The following is a 20,171-nucleotide window of genomic DNA, read 5'->3' as shown; positions in this document are numbered from 1 at the left end:
TATATTTGGAGACATTCCTTTTTCCACTATTACCCTCTTAGCGCTCCGAATCTCCACTTGCATTTTCTACAGAAAGAGTGTTTCAGAACGGCTCAATCAAAAATAAGGTTCAACTCTTTTAATTGAACAAACAGAACAGAAAGAAGTTTCACACAATTCTTCTGTGTAGTTTTTATTTGTAGACATTCTTTTTCCCAATATAGGCCTCTTAGCGCTCAGAATGTCCAATTGCAGTTTCTACAGAAAGAGTGTTTCAGAACGGCTCAATCAAAAGTAAGGTTCAACTCTGTTAGTTGAATGCACAGAACAGAAAGAAGCTTCATACAATGCTTCTGTGTAGTTTATATTTGAACATATTCTTTTTTCCACTATTACCCACTTAGCGCTACGAATGTCCAGTTGCATTTTCTACAGACAGAGTGTTTCAAAACTGCTCAATGAAAAGTATGGTTTAACTCTGTTAGCTGAATGCTCAGATCAGAAAGAAGTTTCACAGAATGCTTCTGTGTAGTTTATATTTGAATATATTCCTTTTTCCACTACTACGCTCTTAGCGCTCCAAAAGTCCAGTTGCATTTTCTACAGAAAGAGTGTTCAGATCTGCTCAATCAAAAGTATGGTTTAACTCTGTTAGCTGAATGCACAGATCAGAAAGAAGTTTCACCGAATGATTCTGTGTAGTTTATATTTGAAGACATTCCTTTTTCCACTATTACCCTCTTAGCGCTCCGAATCTCCACTTGCATTTTCTACAAAAAGAGTGTTTCATAACTGCACAATCAAAAATATGCTTTATCTCTGTTAACTGAATTTACAGATCAGAAATAAGTTTCACAGAATGCATCTGTGTAGTTTTTATTTGAAGATATTCTTTTTCCCAATGTAGGCCTCTTAGCGCTTAGCATGTCCAATTGCAGTTTCTACAGATAGAGTGTTTCAGAACGGCTCAATCAAAAGTACGGTTCAACTCTGTTAGTTAAATGCACAGAACAGAAAGAATTTTCACAGAATGCTACTGTGTAGTTTATATTTGAATATATTCCTTTTTCCACTATTACCTTCATAGCGCTCCGAATGTCCACTTGCATTTTCTACAGAAAGAGTGTTCAGAACTGTGCAATCAAAAGTATGGTTTAACTCTGTTAGCTTAATGAACATATCAGAAATAAGTTTCACACAATGCTTCTGTGTAGTTTTTATTTGAAGATATTATTTTTCCCAATATAGGCCTCTTAGCGCTCAGAATGTCCAATTGCAGTTTCTACAGAAAGAGTGTTTCAGAGAGGCTCAATCAAAAGTAAGGTTCAACTCTGTTAGTTGAATGCACAGAACAGAAAGAAGTTTCATACAATGCTTCTTTGTAGTTTATATTTGAACATATTCTTTTTTCCACTATTACCCACATAGCGCTACGAATGTCCAGTTGCATTTTCTACAGACAGAGTGTTTAAAAACTGCTCAATCAAAAGTATGCTTTAACTCTGTTAGCTGAATGCTCAGATCAGAAAGAAGTTTCACAGAATGCTTCTGTGTAGTTTATATTTGAATATATTCCTTTTTCCACTACTACGCTCTTAGCGCTCAAAATGTCCAGTTGCATTTTCTACAGAAAGAGTGTTCAGATTTGCTCAATCAAAAGTATGGTTTAACTCTGTTAGCTGAATGCACAGATCATAAAGAAGTTTCACAGAATGATTCTGTGTAGTTTATATTTGGAGACATTCCTTTTTCCACTATTACCCTCTTAGCGCTCCGAATCTCCACTTGCATTTTCTACAGAAAGAGTCTTTCAGAACGGCTCAATCAAAACTAAGGTTCAACTCTTTTAGTTGAACAAACAGAACAGAAAGAAGTTTCACACAATTCTTCTGTGTAGTTTTTATTTGTAGACATTCTTTTTCCCAATATAGGCCTCTTAGCGCTCAGAATGTCCAATTGCAGTTTCTACAGAAAGAGTGTTTCAGAACGGCTCAATCAAAAGTAAGGTTCAACTCTGTTAGTTGAATGCACAGAACAGAAAGAAGTTTCATACAATGCTTCTGTGTAGTTTATATTTGAACATATTCTTTTTTCCACTATTACCCACTTAGCGCTACGAATGTCCAGTTGCATTTTCTACAGACAGAGTGTTTCAAAACTGCTCAATCAAAAGTATGGTTTAACTCTGTTAGCTGAATGCTCAGATCAGAAAGAAGTTTCACAGAATGCTTCTGTGTAGTTTATATTTGAATATATTCCTTTTTCCACTACTACGCTCTTAGCGCTCCAAATGTCCAGTTGCATTTTCTACAGAAAGAGTGTTCAGATCTGCTCAATCAAAAGTATGGTTTAACTCTGTTAGCTGAATGCACAGATCAGAAAGAAGTTTCACCGAATGATTCTGTGTAGTTTATATTTGAAGACATTCCTTTTTCCACTATTACCCTCTTAGCGCTCCGAATCTCCACTTGCATTTTCTACAAAAAGAGTGTTTCATAACTGCTCAATCAAAAATATGTTTTATCTCTGTTAACTGAATTTACAGATCAGAAATAAGTTTCACAGAAGGCATCTGTGTAGTTTTTATTTGAAGATATTCTTTTTCCCAATGTAGGCCTCTTAGCGCTTAGCATGTCCAATTGCAGTTTCTACAGAAAGAGTGTTTCAGAAAGGCTCAATCAAAAGTAAGGTTCAACTCTGTTAGTTGAATGCACAGAACAGAAAGAATTTTCACAGAATGCTACTGTGTAGTTTATATTTGAATATATTCCTTTTTCCACTATTACCCTCTTAGCGCTCCGAATGTCCACTTGCATATTCTACAGAAAGAGTGTTCAGAACTGCGCAATCAAAAATATGGTTTAACTCTGTTAGCTTAATGAACACATCAGAAATAAGTTTCACACAATGCTTCTGTGTAGTTTTTATTTGAAGATATTCTTTTTCCCAATGTAGGCCTCTTAGCGCTCAGAATGTCCAATTGCAGTTTCTACAGAAAGAGTGTTTCAGAAAGGCTCAATCAAAAGTAAGGTTCAACTCTGTTAGTTGAATGCACAGAACAGAAAGAAGTTTCATACAATGCTTCTGTGTAGTTTATATTTGAACATATTCTTTTTTCCACTATTACCCACTTAGCGCTACGAATGTCCAGTTGCATTTTCTACAGACAGAGTGTTTCAAAACTGCTCAATCAAAAGTATGGTTTAACTCTGTTAGCTGAATGCTCAGATCAGAAAGAAGTTTCACAGAATGCTTCTGTGTAGTTTATATATGAATATATTCCTTTTTCCACTACTACTCTCTTAGCGCTCCAAATGTCCAGTTGCATTTTCTACAGAAAGAGTGTTCAGATCTGCTCAATCAAAAGTATGGTTTAACTCTGTTAGCTGAATGCACAGATCAGAAAGAAGTTTCACAGAATGATTCTGTGTAGTTTATATTTGGAGACATTCCTTTTTCCACTATTACCCTCTTAGCGCTCCGAATCTCCACTTGCATTTTCTACAGAAAGAGTGTTTCAGAACGGCTCAATCAAAACTAAGGTTCAACTCTTTTAGTTGAACAAACAGAACAGAAAGAAGTTTCACACAATTCTTCTGTGTAGTTTTTATTTGTAGACATTCTTTTTCCCAATGTAGGCCTCTTAGCGCTCAGAATGTCCAATTGCAGTTTCTACAGAAAGAGTGTTTCAGAACGGCTCAATCAAAAGTAAGGTTCAACTCTGTTAGTTGAATGCACAGAACAGAAAGAAGTTTCATACAATGCTTCTGTGTAGTTTATATTTGAACATATTCTTTTCTCCACTGTTACCCACTTAGCGCTACGAATGTCCAGTTGCATTTTCTACAGACAGAGTGTTTCAAAACTGCTCAATCAAAAGTATGGTTTAACTCTGTTAGCTGAATGCTCAGATCAGAAAGAAGTTTCACAGAATGCTTCTGTGTAGTTTATATTTGAATATATTCCTTTTTCCACTACTACGCTCTTAGCGCTCCAAATGTCCAGTTGCATTTTCTACAGAAAGAGTGTTCAGATCTGCTCAATCAAAAGTATGGTTTAACTCTGTTAGCTGAATGCACAGATCAGAAAGAAGTTTCACCGAATGATTCTGTGTAGTTTATATTTGAAGACATTCCTTTTTCCACTATTACCCTCTTAGCGCTCCGAATCTCCACTTGCATTTTCTACAAAAAGAGTGTTTCATAACTGCTCAATCAAAAATATGTTTTATCTCTGTTAACTGAATTTACAGATCAGAAATAAGTTTCACAGAAGGCATCTGTGTAGTTTTTATTTGAAGATATTCTTTTTCCCAATGTAGGCCTCTTAGCGCTTAGCATGTCCAATTGCAGTTTCTACAGAAAGAGTGTTTCAGAAAGGCTCAATCAAAAGTAAGGTTCAACTCTGTTAGTTGAATGCACAGAACAGAAAGAATTTTCACAGAATGCTACTGTGTAGTTTATATTTGAATATATTCCTTTTTCCACTATTACCCTCTTAGCGCTCCGAATGTCCACTTGCATTTTCTACAGAAAGAGTGTTCAGAACTGCGCAATCAAAAATATGGTTTAACTCTGTTAGCTTAATGAACATATCAGAAATAAGTTTCACACAATGCTTCTGTGTAGTTTTTATTTGAAGATATTATTTTTCCCAATATAGGCCTCTTAGCGCTCAGAATGTCCAATTGCAGTTTCTACAGAAAGAGTGTTTCAGAAAGGCTCAATCAAAACTAAGGTTCAACTCTGTTAGTTGAATGCACAGAACAGAAAGTAGTTTCATACAATGCTTCTGTGTAGTTTATATTTGAACATATTCTTTTTTCCACTATTACCCACTTAGAGCTACGAATGTCCAGTTGCATTTTCTACAGACAGAGTGTTTCAAAACTGCTCAATCAAAAGTATGGTTTAAATCTGTTAGCTGAATGCTCAGAACAGAAAGAAGTTTCACAGAATGCTTCTGTGTAGTTTATATTTGAATATATTCCTTTTTCCACTACTACTCTCTTAGCGCTGCAAATGTCCAGTTGCATTTTCTACAGAAAGAGTGTTCAGATCTGCTCAATCAAAAGTATGGTTTAACTCTGTTAGCTGAATGCACAGATCAGAAAGAAGTTTCACGGAATGATTCTGTGTAGTTTATATTTGGAGACATTCCTTTTTCCACTATTACCCTCTTAGGGCTCCGAATCTCCACTTGCATTTTCTACAGAAAGAGTGTTTCAGAACGGCTCAATCAAAAATAAGGTTCAACTCTTTTAATTGAACAAACAGAACAGAAAGAAGTTTCACACAATTCTTCTGTGTAGTTTTTATTTGTAGACATTCTTTTTCCCAATATAGGCCTCTTAGCGCTCAGAATGTCCAATTGCAGTTTCTACAGAAAGAGTGTTTCAGAACGGCTCAATCAAAAGTAAGGTTCAACTCTGTTAGTTGAATGCACAGAACAGAAAGAAGCTTCATACAATGCTTCTGTGTAGTTTATATTTGAACATATTCTTTTTTCCACTATTACCCACTTAGCGCTACGAATGTCCAGTTGCATTTTCTACAGACAGAGTGTTTCAAAACTGCTCAATGAAAAGTATGGTTTAACTCTGTTAGCTGAATGCTCAGATCAGAAAGAAGTTTCACAGAATGCTTCTGTGTAGTTTATATTTGAATATATTCCTTTTTCCACTACTACGCTCTTAGCGCTCCAAAAGTCCAGTTGCATTTTCTACAGAAAGAGTGTTCAGATCTGCTCAATCAAAAGTATGGTTTAACTCTGTTAGCTGAATGCAGAGATCAGAAAGAAGTTTCACCGAATGATTCTGTGTAGTTTATATTTGGGGACATTCCTTTTTCCACTATTACCCTCTTAGCGCTCCGAATCTCCACTTGCATTTTCTACAAAAAGAGTGTTTCATAACTGCTCAATCAAAAATATGTTTTATCTCTGTTAACTGAATTTACAGATCAGAAATAAGTTTCACAGAATCCATCTGTGTAGTTTTTATTTGAAGATATTCTTTTTCCCAATGTAGGCCTCCTAGCGCTTAGCATGTCCAATTGCAGTTTCTACAGAAAGAGTGTTTCAGAACGGCTCAATCAAAAGTAAGGTTCAACTCTGTTAGTTGAATGCACAGAACAGAAAGAATTTTCACAGAATGCTACTGTGTAGTTTACATTTGAATATATTCCTTTTTCCACTATTAACCTCTTAGCGCTTCGAATGTCCACTTGCATTTTCTACAGAAAGAGTGTTCAGAACTGCGCAATCAAAAGTATGGTTTAACTCTGTTAGCTTAATGAACATATCAGAAATAAGTTTCACACAATGCTTCTGTGTAGTTTTTATTTGAAGATATTATTTTTCCCAATATAGGCCTCTTAGCGCTCAGAATGTCCAATTGCAGTTTCTACAGAAAGAGTATTTCAGAAAGGCTCAATCAAAAGTAAGGTTCAACTCTGTTAGTTGAATGCACAGAACAGAAAGAAGTTTCATACAATGCTTCTTTGTAGTTTATATTTGAACATATTCTTTTTTCCACTATTACCCACATAGCGCTATGAATGTCCAGTTGCATTTTCTACAGACAGAGTGTTTAAAAACTGCTCAATCAAAAGTATGGTTTAACTCTGTTAGCTGAATGCTCAGATCAGAAAGAAGTTTCACAGAATGCTTCTGTGTAGTTTATATTTGAATATATTCCTTTTTCCACTACTACGCTCTTAGCGCTCCAAATGTCCAGTTGCATTTTCTACAGGAAGAGTGTTCAGATCTGCTCAATCAAAAGTATGGTTTAACAATGTTAGCTGAATGCACAGATCAGAAAGAAGTTTCACCGAATGATTCTGTGTAGTTTATATTTGAAGACATTCCTTTTTCCACTATTACCCTCTTAGCGCTCCGAATCTCCACTTGCATTTTCTACAAAAAGAGTGTTTCATAACTGCTCTATCAAAAATATGTTTTATCTCTGTTAACTGAATTTACAGATCAGAAATAAGTTTCACAGAATCCATCTGTGTAGTTTTTATTTGAAGATATTCTTTTTCCCAATGTAGGCCTCCTAGCGCTTAGCATGTCCAATTGCAGTTTCTACAGAAAGAGTGTTTCAGAACGGTTCAATCAAAAGTAAGGTTCAACTCTGTTAGTTGAATGCACAGAACAGAAAGAATTTTCACAGAATGCTACTGTGTAGTTTATATTTGAATATATTCCTTTTTCCACTATTACCCTCTTAGCGCTCCGAATGTCCACTTGCATTTTCTACAGAAAGAGTGTTCAGAACTGCGCAATCAAAAGTATGGTTTAACTCTGTTAGCTTAATGAACATATCAGAAATAAGTTTCACACAATGCTTCTGTGTAGTTTTTATTTGAAGATATTATTTTTCCCAATATAGGCCTCTTAGCGCTCAGAATGTCCAATTGCAGTTTCTACAGAAAGAGTGTTTCAGAAAGGCTCAATCAAAAGTAAGGTTCAACTCTGTTAGTTGAATGCACAGAACAGAAAGAAGTTTCATACAATGCTTCTGTGTAGTTTATATTTGAACATAATCTTTTTTCCACTATTACCCACATAGCGCTACGAATGTCCAGTTGCATTTTCTACAGACAGAGTGTTTAAAAACTGCTCAATCAAAAGTATGGTTTAACTCTGTTAGCTGAATGCTCAGATCAGAAAGAAGTTTCACAGAATGCTTCTGTGTAGTTTATATTTGAATATATTCCTTTTTCCACTACTACTCTCTTAGCGCTCCAAATGTCCAGTTGCATTTTCTACAGAAAGAGTGTTCAGATCTGCTCAATCAAAAGTATGGTTTAACTCTGTTAGCTGAATGCACAGATCAGAAAGAAGTTTCACAGAATGATTCTGTGTAGTTTATATTTGGAGACATTCCTTTTTCCACTATTACCCTCTTAGCGCTCCGAATCTCCACTTGCATTTTCTACAGAAAGAGTGTTTCAGAACGGCTCAATCAAAACTAAGGTTCAACTCTTTTAGTTGAACAAACAGAACAGAAAGAAGTTTCACACAATTCTTCTGTGTAGTTTTTATTTGTAGATATTCTTTTTCCCAATATAGGCCTCCTAGCGCTCAGAATGTCCAATTGCAGTTTCTACAGAAAGAGTGTTTCAGAACGGCTCAATCAAAAGTAAGGTTCAACTCTGTTAGTTGAATGCACAGAACAGAAAGAAGTTTCATACAATACTTCTGTGTAGTTTATATTTGAACATATTCTTTTTTCCAATATTACCCACTTAGCGCTAGGAATGTCCAGTTGCATTTTCTACAGACAGAGTGTTTCAAAACTGCTCAATCAAAAGTATGGTTTAACTCTGTTAGCTGAATGCTCAGATCAGAAAGAAGTTTCACAGAATGCTTCTGTGTAGTTTATATTTGAATATATTCCTTTTTCCACTACTACGCTCTTAGCGCTCCAAATGTCCAGTTGCATTTTCTACAGAAAGAGTGTTCAGATCTGCTCAATCAAAAGTATGGTTTAACTCTGTTAGCTGAATGCACAGATCAGAAAGAAGTTTCACCGAATGATTCTGTGTAGTTTATATTTGAAGACATTCATTTTTCCACTATTACCCTCTTAGCGCTCCGAATCTCCACTTGCATTTTCTACAAAAAGAGTGTTTCATAACTGCTCTATCAAAAATATGTTTTATCTCTGTTAACTGAATTTACAGATCAGAAATAAGTTTCACAGAATCCATCTGTGTGGTTTTTATTTGAAGATATTCTTTTCCCCAATGTAGGCCTCCTAGCGCTTAGCATGTCCAATTGCAGTTTCTACAGAAAGAGTGTTTCAGAACGGCTCAATCAAAAGTAAGGTTCAACTCTGTTTGTTGAATGCACAGAACAGAAAGAATTTTCACAGAATGCTACTGTGTAGTTTATATTTGAATATATTCCTTTTTCCACTATTACCCTCTTAGCGCTCCGAATGTCCACTTGCATTTTCTACAGAAAGAGTGTTCAGAACTGCGCAATCAAAAGTATGGTTTAACTCTGTTAGCTTAATGAACATATCAGAAATAAGTTTCACACAATGCTTCTGTGTAGTTTTTATTTGAAGATATTATTTTTCCCAATATCGGCCTCTTAGCGCTCAGAATGTCCAATTGCAGTTTCTACAGAAAGAGTGTTTCAGAAAGGCTCAATCAAAAGTAAGGTTCAACTCTGTTAGTTGAATGCACAGAACAGAAAGAAGTTTCATACAATGCTTCTGTGTAGTTTATATTTGAACATATTCTTTTTTCCACTATTACCCACATAGCGCTACGAATGTCCAGTTGCATTTTCTACAGACAGAGTGTTTAAAAACTGCTCAATCAAAAGTATGGTTTAGCTCTGTTAGCTGAATGCTCAGATCAGAAAGAAGTTTCACAGAATGCTTCTGTGTAGTTTATATTTGAATATATTCCTTTTTCCACTACTACTCTCTTAGCGCTCCAAATGTCCAGTTGCATTTTCTACAGAAAGAGTGTTCAGATCTGCTCAATCAAAAGTATGGTTTAACTCTGTTAGCTGAATGCACAGATCAGAAAGAAGTTTCACAGAATGATTCTGTGTAGTTTATATTTGGAGACATTCCTTTTTCCACTATTACCCTCTTAGCGCTCCGAATCTCCACTTGCATTTTCTACAGAAAGAGTGTTTCAGAACGGCTCAATCAAAACTAAGGTTCAACTCTTTTAGTTGAACAAACAGAACAGAAAGAAGTTTCACACAATTCTTCTGTGTAGTTTTTATTTGTAGACATTCTTTTTCCCAATATAGGCCTCTTAGCGCTCAGAATGTCCAATTGCAGTTTCTACAGAAAGAGTGTTTCAGAACGGCTCAATCAAAAGTAAGGTTCAACTCTTTTAGTTGAATTCACAGAACAGAAAGAAGTTTCATACAATTCTTCTGTGTAGTTTATATTTGAACATATTCTTTTTTCCACTATTACCCACTTAGCGCTAGGAATGTCCAGTTGCATTTTCTACAGACAGAGTGTTTCAAAACTGCTCAATCAAAAGTATGGTTTAACTCTGTTAGCTGAATGCTCAGATCAGAAAGAAGTTTCACAGAATGCTTCTGTGTAGTTTATATTTGTATATATTCCTTTTTCCACTACTACGCTCTTAGCGCTCCAAATGTCCAGTTGCATTTTCTACAGAAAGAGTGTTCAGATCTGCTCAATCAAAAGTATGGTTTAACTCTGTTAGCTGAATGCACAGATCAGAAAGAAGTTTCACCGAATGATTCTGTGTAGTTTATATTTGAAGACATTCCTTTTTCCACTATTACCCTCTTAGCGCTCCGAATCTCCACTTGCATTTTCTACAAAAAGAGTGTTTCATAACTGCTCAATCAAAAATATGTTTTATCTCTGTTAACTGAATTTACAGATCAGAAATAAGTTTCACAGAATCCATCTGTGTGGTTTTTATTTGAAGATATTCTTTTTCCCAATGTAGGCCTCCTAGCGCTTAGCATGTCCAATTGCAGTTTCTACAGAAAGAGTGTTTCAGAACGGCTCAATCAAAAGTAAGGTTCAACTCTGTTAGTTGAATGCACAGAACAGAAAGAATTTTCACAGAATGCTACTGTGTAGTTTATATTTGAATATATTCCTTTTTCCACTATTACCCTCTTAGCGCTCCGAATGTCCACTTGCATTTTCTACAGAAAGAGTGTTCAGAACTGCGCAATCAAAAGTATGGTTTAACTCTGTTAGCTTAATGAACATATCAGAAATAAGTTTCACACAATGCTTCTGTGTAGTTTTTATTTGAAGATATTATTTTTCCCAATATAGGCCTCTTAGCGCTCAGAATGTCCAATTGCAGTTTCTACAGAAAGAGAGTTTCAGAAAGGCTCAATCAAAAGTAAGGTTCAACTCTGTTAGTTGAATGCACAGAACAGAAAGAAGTTTCATACAATGCTTCTGTGTAGTTTATATTTGAACATATTCTTTTTTCCACTATTTCCCACATAGCGCTACGAATGTCCAGTTGCATTTTCTACAGACAGAGTGTTTAAAAACTGCTCAATCAAAAGTATGGTTTAGCTCTGTTAGCTGAATGCTCAGATCAGAAAGAAGTTTCACAGAATGCTTCAGTGTAGTTTATATTTGAATATATTCCTTTTTCCACTACTACTCTCTTAGCGCTCCAAATGTCCAGTTGCATTTTCTACAGAAAGAGTGTTCAGATTTGCTCAATCAAACGTATGGTTTAACTCTGTTAGCTGAATGCACAGATCAGAAAGAAGTTTCACAGAATGATTCTGTGTAGTTTATATTTGGAGACATTCCTTTTTCCACTATTAACCTCTTAGCGCTCCGAATCTCCACTTGCATTTTCTACAGAAAGAGTGTTTCAGAACGGCTCAATCAAAACTAAGGTTCAACTCTTTTAGTTGAACAAACAGAACAGAAAGAAGTTTCACACAATTCTTCTGTGTAGTTTTTATTTGTAGACATTCTTTTTCCCAATATAGGCCTCTTAGCGCTCAGAATGTCCAATTGCAGTTTCTACAGAAAGAGTGTTTCAGAACGGCTCAATCCAAAGTAAGGTTCAACTCTGTTAGATGAATTCACAGAACAGAAAGAAGTTTCATACAATGCTTCTGTGTAGTTTATATTTGAACATATTCTTTTTTCCACTATTACCCACTTAGCGCTAGGAATGTCCAGTTGCATTTTCTACAGACAGACTGTTTCAAAACTGCTCAATCAAAAGTATGGTTTAACTCTGTTAGCTGAATGCTCAGATCAGAAAGAAGTTTCACAGAATGCTTCTGTGTAGTTTATATTTGAATATATTTCTTTTTCCACTACTACGCTCTTAGCGCTCCAAATGTCCAGTTGCATTTTCTACAGGAAGAGTGTTCAGATCTGCTTAATCAAAAGTATGGTTTAACAATGTTAGCTGAATGCACAGATCAGAAAGAAGTTTCACCGAATGATTCTGTGTAGTTTATATTTGAAGACATTCCTTTTTCCACTATTACCCTCTTAGCGCTCCGAATCTCCACTTGCATTTTCTACAAAAAGAGTGTTTCATAACTGCTCTATCAAAAATATGTTTTATCTCTGTTAACTGAATTTACAGATCAGAAATAAGTTTCACAGAATCCATCTGTGTGGTTTTTATTTGAAGATATTCTTTTTCCCAATGTAGGCCTCCTAGCGCTTAGCATGTCCAATTGCAGTTTCTACAGAAAGAGTGTTTCAGAACGGCTCAATCAAAAGTAAGGTTCAACTCTGTTAGTTGAATGCACAGAACAGAAAGAATTTTCACAGAATGCTACTGTGTAGTTTATATTTGAATATATTCCTTTTTCCACTATTACCCTCTTAGCGCTCCGGATGTCCACTTGCATTTTCTACAGAAAGAGTGTTCAGAACTGCGCAATCAAAAGTATGGTTTAACTCTGTTAGCTTAATGAACATATCAGAAATAAGTTTCACACAATGCTTCTGTGTAGTTTTTATTTGAAGATATTATTTTTCCCAATATAGGCCTCTTAGCGCTCAGAATGTCCAATTGCAGTTTCTACAGAAAGAGTGTTTCAGAAAGGCTCAATCAAAAGTAAGGTTCAACTCTGTTAGTTGAATGCACAGAACAGAAAGAAGTTTCATACAATGCTTCTGTGTAGTTTATATTTGAACATATTCTTTTTTCCACTATTACCCACTTAGCGCTACGAATGTCCAGTTGCATTTTCTACAGACAGAGTGTTTCAAAACTGCTCAATCAAAAGTATGGTTTAACTCTGTTAGCTGAATGCTCAGATCAGAAAGAAGTTTCACAGAATGCTTCTGTGTAGTTTATATTTGAATATATTCCTTTTTCCACTACTACTCTCTTAGCGCTCCAAATGTCCAGTTGCATTTTCTACAGAAAGAGTGTTCAGATCTGCTCAATCAAAAGTAGGGTTTAACTCTGTTAGCTGAATGCACAGATCAGAAAGAAGTTTCACAGAATGATTCTGTGTAGTTTATATTTGGAGACATTCCTTTTTCCACTATTACCCTCTTAGCGCTCCGAATCTCCACTTGCATTTTCTACAGAAAGAGTGTTTCAGAACGGCTCAATCAAAACTAAGGTTCAACTCTTTTAGTTGAACAAACAGAACAGAAAGAAGATTCACACAATTCTTCTGTGTAGTTTTTATTTGTAGACATTCTTTTTCCCAATATAGGCCTCTTAGCGCTCAGAATGTCCAATTGCAGTTTCTACAGAAAGAGTGTGTCAGAACGGCTCAATCAAAAGTAAGGTTCAACTCTGTTAGTTGAATGCACAGAACAGAAAGTAGTTTCATACAATGCTTCTTTGTAGTTTATATTTGAACATATTCTTTTTTCCACTATTACCCACTTAGCGCTACGAATGTCCAGTTGCATTTTCTACAGACAGAGTGTTTCAAAACTGCTCAATCAAAAGTATGGTTAAACTCTGTTAGCTGAATGCTCAGATCAGAAAGAAGTTTCACAGAATGCTTCTGTGTAGTTTATATTTGAATATATTCCTTTTTCCACTACTACGCTCTTAGCGCTCCAAATGTCCAGTTGCATTTTCTACAGAAAGAGTGTTCAGATCTGCTCAATCAAAAGTATGATTTAACTCTGTTAGCCGAATGCACAGATCAGAAAGAAGTTTCACCGAATGATTCTGTGTAGTTTATATTTGAAGACATTCCTTTTTCCACTATTACCCTCTTAGCGCTCCGAATCTCCACTTGCATTTTCTACAAAAAGAGTGTTTCATAACTGCTCAATCAAAAATATGTTTTATCTCTGTTAACTGAATTTACGGATCAGAAATAAGTTTCACAGAAGGCATCTGTGTAGTTTATATTTGAAGATATTCTTTTTCCCAATGTAGGCCTCTTAGCCCTTAGCATGTCCAATTGCAGTTTCTACAGAAAGAGTGTTTCATAAAGGCTCAATCAAAAGTAAGGATCAACTCTTTTAGTTGAATGCACAGAGCAGAAAGAATTTTCACAGAATGCTACTGTGTAGTTTATATTTGAATATATTCCTTTTTCCACTATTACCCTCTTAGCGCTCCGAATGTCCACTTGCATTTTCTACAGAAAGAGTGTTCAGAACTGCGCAATCAAAAGTATGGTTTAACTCTGTTAGCTTAATGAACATATCAGAAATAAGTTTCACACAATGCTTCTGTGTAGTATTTATTTGAAGATATTATTTTTCCCAATATAGGCCTCTTAGCGCTCAGAATGTCCAATTGCAGTTTCTACAGAAAGAGTGTTTCAGAAAGGCTCAATCAAAACTAAGGTTCAACTCTGTTAGTTGAATGCACAGAACAGAAAGAAGTTTCATACAATGCTTCTGTGTAGTTTATATTTGAACATATTCTTTTTTCCACTATTACCCACTTAGCGCTACGAATGTCCAGTTGCATTTTCTACAGACAGAGTGTTTCAAACCTGCTCAATCAAAAGTATGGTATAACTCTGTTAGCTGAATGCTCAGAACAGAAAGAAGTTTCACAGAATGCTTCTGTGTAGTTTATATTTGAATATATTCCTTTTTCCACTACTACTCTCTTAGCGCTCCAAATGTCCAGTTGCATTTTCTACAGAAAGAGTGTTCAGATCTGCTCAATCAAAAGTATGGTTTAACTCTGTTAGCTGAATGCACAGATCAGAAAGAAGTTTCACAGAATGATTCTGTGTAGTTTATATTTGGAGACATTCCTTTTTCCACTATTACCCTCTTAGCGCTCCGAATCTCCACTTGCATTTTCTACAGAAAGAGTGTTTCAGAACGGCTCAATCAAAACTAAGTTTCAACTCTTTTAGTTGAACAAACAGAACAGAAAGAAGATTCACACAATTCTTCTGTGTAGTTTTTATTTGTAGACATTCTTTTTCCCAATATAGGCCTCTTAGCGCTCAGAATGTCCAATTGCAGTTTCTACAGAAAGAGTGTTTCAGAACGGCTCAATCAAAACTAAGGTTCAACTCTGTTAGTTGAATGCACAGAACAGAAAGGAGTTTCATACAATGCTTCTGTGTAGTTTATATTTGAACATATTCTTTTTTCCACTATTACCCACTTAGCGCTACGAATGTCCAGTTGCATTTTCTACAGACAGAGTGTTTCAAAACTGCTCAATCAAAAGTATGGTTTAACTCTGTTAGCTGAATGCTCAGATCAGAAAGAAGTTTCACAGAATGCTTCTGTGTAGTTTATATTTGAATATATTCCCTTTTCCACTACTACGCTCTTAGCGCTCCTAATGTCCAGTTGCATTTTCTACAGAAAGAGTGTTCAGATCTGCTCAATCAAAAGTATGGTTTAACTCTGTTAGCTGAATGCACAGATCAGAAAGAAGTTTCACCGAATTATTCTGTGTAGTTTATATTTGGAGACATTCCTTTTTCCACTATTACCCTCTTAGCGCTCCGAATCTCCACTTGCATTTTCTACAAAAAGAGTGTTTCATAACTGCTCAATCAAAAATATGTTTTATCTCTGTTAACTGAATTTACAGATCAGAAATAAGTTTCACAGAATCCATCTGTGTAGTTTTTATTTGAAGATATTCTTTTTCCCAATGTAGGCCTCTTAGCGCTTAGCATGTCCAATTGCAGTTTCTACAGAAAGAGTGTTTCAGAACGGCTCAATCAAAAGTAAGGTTCAACTCTGTTAGTTGAATGCACAGAACAGAAAGAATTTTCACAGAATGCTACTGTGTAGTTTATATTTGAATATATTCCTTTTTCCACTATTACCCTCTTAGCGCTCCGAATGTGCACTAGCATTTTCTACAGAAAGAGTGTTCAGTACTGCGCAATCAAAAGTATGGTTTAACTCTGTTAGCTTAATGAACATATCAGAAATAACTTTCACACAATGCTTCTCTGTAGTTTTTATTTGAAGATATTATTTTTCCCAATATAGGCCTCTTAGCACTCAGAATGTCCAATTACAGTTTCTACAGAAAGAGTGTTTCAGAACGGCTCAATCAAAACTAAGGTTCAACTCTTTTAGTTGAACAAACAGAACAGAAAGAAGTTTCACACAATTCTTCTGTGTAGTTTTTATTTTTAGACATTATTTTCCCAATATAGGCCTCCTAGCGCTCAGAATGTCCAATTGCAGTTTCTACAGAAAGAGTGTTTCAGAACGGCTCAATCAAAAGTAAGGTTCAACTCTGTTTGTTGAATGCACAGAACAGAAAGAAGTTTCATACAATGCTTCTGTGTAGTTTATATTTGAACGTATTCTTTTTTCCACTATTACCCACTTAGCGCTACGAATGTCCAGTTGCATTTTCTACAGACAGAGGGTTTCAAAACTGCTCAATCAAAAGTATGGTTTAACTCTGTTAGCTGAATGCTCAGATCAGAAAGAAGTTTCACAGAATGCTTCTGTGTAGTTTATATTTGAATATATTCCTTTTTCCACTACTACGCTCTTAGCGCTCCAAATGTCCAGTTGCATTTTCTACAGAAAGAGTGTTCAGATCTGCTCAATCAAAAGTATGGTTTAACTCTGTTAGCTGAATGAACAGATCAGAAAGAATTTTCACAGAATGATTCTGTGTAGTTTATATTTGGAGACATTCCTTTTTCCACTATTACCCTCTTAGCGCTCCGAATCTCCACTTGCATTTTCTACAGAAAGAGTGTTTCAGAACGGCTCAATCAAAACTAAGGTTCAACACTTTTAGTTGAACAAACAGAACAGAAAGAAGTTTCACACAATTCTTCTGTGTAGTTTTTATTTGTAGACATTCTTTTTCCCAATATAGGCCTCTTAGCGCTCAGAATGTCCGATTGCAGTTTCTACAGAAAGTGTGTTTCAGAACGGCTCAATCAAAAGTAAGGTTCAACTCTGTTAATTGAATGCACAGAACAGAAAGAAGTTTCATACAATGCTTCTGTGTAGTTTATATTTCAACATATTCTTTTTTCCACTATTACCCACTTAGCGCTACGAATGTCCAGTTGCATATTCTACAGACAGAGTGTTTCAAAACTGCTCAATCAAAAGTATGGTTTAACTCTGTTAGCTGAATGCTCAGATCAGAAAGAAGTTTCACAGAATGCTTCTGTGTAGTTTATATCTGAATATATTCTTTTTTCCACTACTACGCTCTGAGCGCTCCAAATGTCCAGTTGCATTTTCTACAGAAAGAGTGTTCAGATCTGCTCAATCAAAAGTATGGTTTAACTCTGTTAGCTGAATGCACAGATCAGAAAGAAGTTTCACCGAATGATTCTGTGTAGTTTATATTTGAAGACATTCCTTTTTCCACTATTACCCTCTTAGCGCTCCGAATCTCCACTTGCATTTTCTACAAAAAGAGTGTTTTATAACTGCTCAATCAAAAATATGTTTTATCTCTGTTAACTGAATTTACAGATCAGAAATAAGTTTCACAGAATGCATCTGTGTAGTTTATATTTGAAGATAGTCTTTTTCCCAATGTAGGCCTCTTAGCGCTTAGCATGTCCAATTGCAGTTTCTACAGAAAGAGTGTTTCAGAACGGCTCAATCAAAAGTAAGGTTCAACTCTGTTAGTTGAATGCACAGAACAGAAAGGTATTCACAGAGTGCTACTGTGTAGTTTATATTTGAATATATTCCTTTTTCCACTATTACCCTCTTAGCACTCCGAATGTCCACTTGCATTTTCTACAGAAAGAGTGTTCAGAACTGCGCAATCAAAAGTATGGTTTAACTCTGTTAGCTTAATGAACATATCAGAAATAAGTTTCACACAATGCTTCTGTGTAGTTTTTATTTGAAGATATTATTTTTCCCAATATAGGCCTCTTAGCGCTTAGAATGTCCAATTGCAGTTTCTACAGAAAGAGTGTTTCAGAAAGGCTCAATCAAAAGTAAGGTTCAACTCTGTTAGTTGAATGCACAGAACAGAAAGGAGTTTCATACAATGCTTCTGTGTAGTTTATATTTGAACATATTCTTTTTTCCACTATTACCCACTTAGCGCTACGAATGTCCAGTTGCATTTTCTACAGACAGAGTGTTTCAAAACTGCTCAATCAAAAGTATGGTTTAAATCTGTTAGCTGAATGCTCAGATCAGAAAGAAGTTTCACAGAATGCTTCTGTGTAGTTTATATTTGAATATATTCCTTTTTCCACTACTACTCTCTTAGCGCTCCAAATGTCCAGTTGCATTTTCTACAGAAAGAGTGTTCAGATCTGCTCAATCAAAAGTATGGTTTAACTCTGTTAGCTGAATGCACAGATCAGAAAGAAGTTTCACAGAATGATTCTGTGTAGTTTATATTTGGAGACATTCCTTTTTCCACTCTTACCCTCTTATCGCTCCGAATCTCCACTTGCATTTTCTACAGAAAGATTGTTTCAGAACTGCTCAATCAAAACTAAGGTTCAACTCTTTTAGTTGAACAAACAGAACAGAAAGAAGTTTCACACAATTCTTCTGTGTAGTTTTTATTTGTAGACATTCTTTTCCCCAATATAGGCCTCTTAGCGCTCAGAATGTCCAATTGCAGTTTCTACAGAAAGAGTGTTTCAGAACGGCTCAATCAAAAGTAAGGTTCAACTCTGATAGTTGAATGCACAGAACAGAAAGAAGTTTCATACAATGCTTCTGTGTAGTTTATATTTGAACATATTCTTTTTTCCACTGTTACCCACTTAGAGCTACGAATGTCCAGTTGCATTTTCTACAGACAGAGTGTTTCAAAACTGCTCAATCAAAAGTATGGTTTAACTCTGTTAGCTGAATGCTCCGATCAGAAAGAAGTTTCACAGAATGCTTCTGTGTGGTTTATATTTGAATATATTCCTTTTTCCACTACTACGCTCTTAACGCTCCAAATGTCCAGTTGCATTTTCTACAGAAAGAGTGTTCAGATCTGCTCAATCAAAAGTATGGTTTAACTCTGTTAGCTGCATGCACAGATCAGAAAGAAGTTTCACCGAATGATTCTGTGTAGTTTATATTTGAAGACATTCCTTTTTCCACTATTACCCTCTTAGCGCTCCGAATCTCCACTTGCATTTTCTACAAAAAGAGTGTTTCATAACTGCTCAATCAAAAATATGTTTTATCTCTGTTAACTGAATTTACAGATCAGAAATAAGTTTCACAGAATGCATCTGTGTAGTTTTTATTTGAAGATATTCTTTTTCCCAATGTAGGCCTCTTAGCGCTTAGCATGTCCAATTGCAGTTTCTACAGAAAGAGTGTTTCAGAACGGCTCAATCAAAAGTAAGGTTCAACTCTGTTAGTTGAATGCACAGAACAGAAAGATTTTCACAGAGTGCTACTGTGTAGTTTATATTTGAATATATTCCTTTTTCCACTATTACCCTCTTAGCGCTCCGAATGTCCACTTGCATTTTCTACAGAAAGAGTGTTCAGAACTGCGCAATCAAAAGTATGGTTTAACTCTGTTAGCTTAATGAACATATCAGAAATAAGTTTCACACAATGCTTCTGTGTAGTTTTTATTTGAAGATATGATTTTTCCCAATATAGGCCTCTTAGCGCTCAGAATGTCCAATTGCAGTTTCTACAGAAAGAGTGTTTCAGAAAGGCTCAATCAAAAGTAAGGTTCAACTCTGTTAGTTGAATGCACAGAACAGAAAGAAGTTTCATACAATGCTTCTGTGTAGTTTATATTTGAACATATTCTTTTTTCCACTATTACCCACTTAGCGCTACGAATGTCCAGTTGCATTTTCTACAGACAGAGTGTTTCAAAACTGCTCAATTAAAAGTATGGTTTAAATCTGTTAGCTGAATGCTCAGATCAGAAAGAAGTTTCACAGAATGCTTCTGTGTAGTTTATATTTGAATATATTCCTTTTTCCACTACTACTCTCTTAGCGCTCCAAATGTCCAGTTGCATTTTCTACAGAAAGAGTGTTCAGATCTGCTCAATCAAAAGTATGGTTTAACTCTGTTAGCTGAATGCACAGATCAGAAAGAAGTTTCACAGAATGATTCTGTGTAGTTTATATTTGGAGACATTCCTTTTTCCACTCTTACCCTCTTATCGCTCCGAATCTCCACTTGCATTTTCTACAGAAAGAGTGTTTCAGAACGGCTCAATCAAAACTAAGGTTCAACTCTTTTAGTTGAACAAACAGAACAGAAAGAAGTTTCACACAATTCTTCTGTGTAGTTTTTATTTGTAGACATTCTTTTTCCCAATATA

The sequence above is a fragment of the Symphalangus syndactylus genome, chromosome 13, assembly GCF_028878055.3.
Source record: "Symphalangus syndactylus isolate Jambi chromosome 13, NHGRI_mSymSyn1-v2.1_pri, whole genome shotgun sequence".
Taxonomy (NCBI): domain Eukaryota; kingdom Metazoa; phylum Chordata; class Mammalia; order Primates; family Hylobatidae; genus Symphalangus; species Symphalangus syndactylus.
The sequence above is the reverse complement of the archived record's forward strand: the minus strand, read 5'-3'. Positions refer to the sequence as shown.